Source organism: Nicotiana sylvestris, chromosome 1 (genome assembly GCF_000393655.2).
Source record: "Nicotiana sylvestris chromosome 1, ASM39365v2, whole genome shotgun sequence".
NCBI classification, from domain to species: domain Eukaryota; kingdom Viridiplantae; phylum Streptophyta; class Magnoliopsida; order Solanales; family Solanaceae; genus Nicotiana; species Nicotiana sylvestris.
This window is the reverse complement of record NC_091057.1, coordinates 65,386,876-65,392,594: the sequence shown is the minus strand read 5'-3', so window position 1 is coordinate 65,392,594 and position 5,719 is coordinate 65,386,876. Positions and strand designations below refer to the sequence as shown.

General features: G+C 40.7%; 1 long non-coding RNA gene across 2 annotated transcripts; it reads left to right on the top strand.

Moving 5' to 3' along the window:
- The first annotated feature begins 1,730 nt into the window (after positions 1–1,730).
- LOC138878661 (uncharacterized) lies at positions 1,731–3,726 on the top strand. Of its 2 annotated transcripts, none has more exons than XR_011402542.1 (2): positions 1,731–2,484; positions 3,165–3,726. It is a non-coding gene; the product is annotated as an uncharacterized lncRNA (long non-coding RNA). The 2 variants fall into 2 exon arrangements; XR_011402544.1 differs by having other exon boundaries at positions 1,736–2,523.
- Positions 3,727–5,719: the final 1,993 nt, after the last annotated feature.

The following is a 5,719-nucleotide window of genomic DNA, read 5'->3' as shown; positions in this document are numbered from 1 at the left end:
TTCCTGCACGGGATGCTTTCAGCGGTTAGTCCACTCGACCTGGCCCGAGCCAGTCGCAGTAGCAACGCCCTCCGAGAGCTTGTTTCGAGTGTGGTGACACTCGCCATGTGGTAAGGGATTGCCCGAGATTTAGGAGGGGTGCACCTCTGCCGACTTCTCAAGCATTGCTTGCTCCACCTGGTCCTCAAGCTATGATTACAGCACATGCTACCACTCCACCTTCTCAGCCATCTCGAGGTGGAGGTCGGGAAGGTAGAGATCATCCTAGAGGGGGAGGCCAGACTAGGTATTATGCCCTTCCTGCTCGTATAGAGGCAGTTGCATCTGACTCTGTCATTACAAGTATTGTTCCGGATTGTCATAGAGATCCGCCAGTCTTATTTGATCTAGGCTCCACTTATTCTTATATGTCGTCTTATTTTGCTCCATATTTAGGCATATCCCGTGATTCTTTGAGTTCTCCTGTTTATGTGTTTACATCTGTGGGAGATTCTATTATTATTGACCGTGTGTAACGGTCATGTTTGGTTGTTCTTAGTGGTTTTGAGACTAGAGGCAGTTTATTATTGCTCAATATGATAAACTTTGATATTATTTTGGGCATGGACTAGTTGCCGCCCCATTATGTTATTCTTGATTGTCACGCCAAAACGTGACACTAGCTATGCCAGAATTACCACGATTAGAGTGGAGAGGTACCTTAGATTATACTCCCAGCAGAGTTATTTCATTCCTTAAAGCTCAACGAATGGTTGAGAAGGGGTGTGACGCGTATCTAGCTTATGTGAGAGATGTTGGTATTGATACCCCTATAGTTGAGTCAATCCCAGTAAGGAGGGATTATCCAGATGTATTTCAAGCTGATCTTGCGGGCATGCCGCCCGACAGGGATATCGATTTTGATATTGATTTGTTGCTAGGTACTCAACCCATCTATATTCCTCCATATCATATAGCTCCTTCTGAGTTGAAGGAGTTGAAGGAGTAGTTATAAGAATTGCTTGATAAGAGCTTCATTTGGCCTAGTGTGTTACCTCGGGGTGCACCAGTCTTGTTTCTATCAGAAGAAGGATGGTTATATGCGTATGTGCATTGATTATCGCTAGTTGAACAAAGTTACAGTGAAGAACATGCACCCATTGCCTCGTATTGATGAACTATTTGATCAGTTACAGGGTGCCAGAGTGTTTTCCAAAATTGACTTGCGTTCAAGCTATTATCAGTTGAAGATTCGGGAACCAGATATCCCGAAGACGACTTTCAGGACTCGGTATGGTCACTACGAGTTTCTTGTGATGTCATTTGTGCTGACTGTAGCCATGTGATTTTTGACCCTCCCCAAGATTTTTTATATTTTAGCATGTAAATATTTAATTTAGGCATAATATCGCTATTTCAACTAATTTTGAATCTTTTACTTTATTTTATTAGAAAAAAATGAAAATTACAAAACAATAGTTTCATTAATATTTTGTAGTAATTTTTAATCTTAAAAAATACCAAAAATAGTTTTGTATTAATGGTCAGTCTTATTTTAATATTTATTTTACTTAAATAGGACTAATTAATAAATGAGGTTGTATTTTAGTCTCGTTCGCGGAAAAAGAATAAAACTTGTGCTCGAGCAACCCATTTCTAGGCCTAATTTTAGACCTAGCCTATAATTCCTAGGCTCGTACCCCTTAATCTAAAAAATTCCTATAAATACCTAATACCCTAGACCTAACGGAGAGGTATACAGACAAGGACAATTAGTGTCGTTTCCTCTGAAAAAGATCAACTAAAGAGAATACAAAAAATGAGAGCTTAAGACGTAAGAGCAAAAATACACAAAAATGGGAGAACCTAAGAGATCGGTCGTTTCTTGATTTTAGGAAGGGACAAAAACTCTTCAGCTTCTTCCTATTCTTTGAAAACAAAAGAACAACTAAAGAGATCCCTAAAGCAAAATCTGAGGAGCGCCACTAATACACAAAGACCCCTTCCCCGCCGAGATTCTTCTTCTTTAACGAAAGACAAGTACCAGCCGTTTGATTCTAACCTAGAGAGACTTCATTTTCCTAGAAAAATCAGAACCATCTCCTTCTCAAAAATCAAATGACATTGTCTTCTCTTCTTTGAATAGAGATGAAGGATCTCTTTTCCTAATTTTGAAAGAACAAAACCGGCGACCACCCCCGTCATCATCTTCAGCCACGCCACCCTTCCGAAACCCACCGGAAAAACTCAGTAGAACACTGCTCCAAGCCCACATCTTCTTCACAAAACAGTCACACATATACTCACGAGAGAGACAGAAAATCGGGATAGAGGGAGAGGAGAAAAGTTCTAGACGGACTTCGATTGTGGTTTGGTTTTGAGTTCGTTCGCCGATTGGAGAGTTCTGTTGCCAAATCGAGTTTCGCCAACTGGTTCGCAGTCTTAGCTTCGTTCTGTGGCTTTATTGTGATTTCTCTCGACTTTTCGCTGTTGTATTCACTTGAGGTAATTCCGAGCAGAAATAAATTGAAATCTCACTTTCAGGTCCATATTCTATCTTTTCTTCTGTTTTTCCCGTGAATTGAAGTATGATAAGTGTTAGGATTAAATCAATTTGGGGAGCATTTGAGCTAATTGAAATTTGATTTGAGAAGTATTTGAATTTTGAAGTGTATGGATTAACTAAGGTTGGATATGAGTTTGTTGTTGTGCCTTACATGACTTTTTTTTGTGTGTTTTAATATATTGCTTCAGATCTGAACGCTTATGTTTTATATGATCGATTCGAGCTCGGCATGGCAACGTAGTTATTGGAGGGATCATGAAATCAGTGACGACTTGCTTGCAATTTTCATAAGTGTTTTGGCATGTTCGTGTCAACTTTAAGTTGTTAGACTCTCACTAGATGTTCTTTATGTGTTTATTGAACCAGTTTAGTCGTTCCTAACATTTTGAAGCATGTCTCATTGTGCTTAAATCAGTTTGGTTGATCTTTGTAGTCATTTTAGGCACGAAATATTGATGTCATTGTTTGTGATCTTCTTGGAATATTTGGAGGTTGTTTCTGTTAACTTGATGATAATAGGTAAATTTAACTTTATTCAGACCCTAAATAACCGCCTTCTGGCATAGTTTTGATAATAAAAGTGATAACAAAATGCTTTAGTGCTTTTAATGATTTGCAGGTTATATATGACTAAGGAAGGTTGGGGAGCACTTTTGGAGTGAAAAATGAAGAAAGAAAGGCCAACCATGAAATATCCCAAGTGAACCACGCAAAAACAGGCTGAAGAATCAGAAAACTGAGTCTACCGCGGTTCCACCGCGACCGCGGTAGAACCGCGGTGAAGGATGTTCGCGGATAGAAGGAAGATCAGAGGCCATGTTTGGTCGCGGTTCTACCGCGACTGCGGCAGAACCGCGGCAAGAGGCGGAAAGTTCAGGGACTAAAGTGCAAAACACGGGATTTTCAGCCTCAAACCCTATTTTAAACACTAGACTCCGCCCAAGAGAGGCATGTATTGTTTTGGAGAGTAGTTTTGGAAGAAGAACAAGTGTGAGAGATCACCCAAAACATCTTGGTTTCTTCTTCTCTTTATGTTTCTTGCAAGTTTTATGATGAACATTGTTTTAGTTTATTTACCCATAGTTATGAGTAGCTAAATCTTTTGTCTAAGGTTTTGATGGAACCTATTGGGGGATGAACTTCTTGTTTATGTGAATACAAATTGCTAGTTTCAATCTTTATTTATTCAACTATGTTCTTGTTGTAGTTAATTGACAGGATCCTCAATTAGCTGTGCCTATTTAGTGTGCATAACTCGGGAGAGAGTGCATATTTAGGTTATTGTTGAATAACACCACTCCTAAAGTATAAGAGGAATCTATAACTGCGGGTTTAAAGGCGAGATTAGGGATAACGAAGCCTTAGGTGCAATCTTAAGTGAACTGTGTTAATTAAAGCTAGCTAGTGTATCTCGGGAGAGTGCAATAGTATATTATTGTGATTACTCGAGAGAGATTTACGGTAAGAAAAGTGTTCATGATTGATAGAGGTGTGTTGGTAAATTTATATGACGCATAAACAGAAGGGATTCCATCAATAGGGGAAATCTTTACCTTAGCTTTTTCTCACCTTTGTTTACAACCTTAGCATCCTTAGTTTACAGCTGTTTATTTATTTGCAATTTTAGTTACTATAGAAACCATCAACTTGTGATTCAAATATTTGGGAAGCTGGTTCTGAAGAGTTTAATGGGTCTAAAGATAGTGATTGATAGGTTAACTCTCTGTGGATTCGACCCTGGGCGTAATACTCGGGTTATATTTGCAACGTCCGCATTGCCCTTTTTATAAGGCATAGTTGGGCGTGATCAAATTTTGGCGCTGTTGCCGGGGAGTTAACGGAATTATCAATTACCATTGCTAGAAATACAAAAATTCTTCGCGTAGGCAGTTTCTCTACACCTAATTTTTGACGGTTGTTGAGTTGGTTGCACAGGTGTATGCCTAGAAACTCTACGAGGACTGGAGAACTACTTGAAGGACTCGCAGACCCTGAGAAAATATTTAGGGCATTTAACCGTGCCAACAGAAGACTTCAACCACCTCAACAAACAGACAAATTCGAAAACTGACATGAGAGACGCAATCGACCCTAACGGAAACGGCAGGCATGAGCAAATCAACTTGAATGTCAGAGACGCAGCACCTCTGGTGCCCGAGGGTGCACTGTATGACTGGGCACAACCCACAGCTGACAATTTAGCTACTGCCATAGTTGTGCCTGCAATACAAGCTGAGTCGTTCCAGATCACAAATAATATGCTGCACTTATTGCAAAACAAGGGACTTTTTTCTGGGACACAACTTGAAGATCCTCAGCAACACTTGAAGAACTTCCTGTCGATCTGCAAGACCCAAAGGCATCCCAATGTCACTCCAGAGGCTATCAGGTTATTATTGTTCCCATTCTCGGTGACAGGAGCTGCACAGGTTTGGCTAAACTCACTCCCCATAAATTCTATAGCAACGTGGGATGAGTTAGTCAAGCAGTTTCATAACAAGTTTCATCCACCCAACAAAACTGCCCAACAAATTGATGAGATCGTGAGCTTCAAGCAGAAACCAATGGAGACACTGCATGAAACATGGAGCAGGTTCAAAGGAATGTTGGTTATGTGTCCACATCATGGTATTCCAGAACAGATGTTGGGACAACGATTTTATATGGGACTGTCGGATGGCTTGAAGAATATTGTGGATGCTTCAGCTGGTGGGGCATTCTTGAGCAAGACATGGAGAGAAGGTCAGAGTTTACTTGATAAAATGGCACAAAATTCGGGATGAACATCCAGGAATGCACCCATCACTCCAGTAGTACACTCAGTGCCCCTTGATCCTTCGAACGCTATGGCTAAAAATATGGCGACCCTCCTGACACAAATGAGCATCCTCACCAAAAAAGTGGAGGAATCAGGACAGAAGCAGCAGGTACACATAGTAGACACTACCAATGGGGGCTTGTGCACATCTTGCATTAGTCAACCAGTTGGTAATCCTTGGAATACAGAGCTTGATCATCATCATCATCACCCTGAAGATATGAACTATGTAGCTAACTATGGGGGTCAGAGACAGGGAAATCAGAACTGGGGTCAGCAAACTCAACAACAGTACAGACCACCTCCGCCACAATATAACGCCGGAAACATGGGAGGTATGAGACCCCCCCAACAAC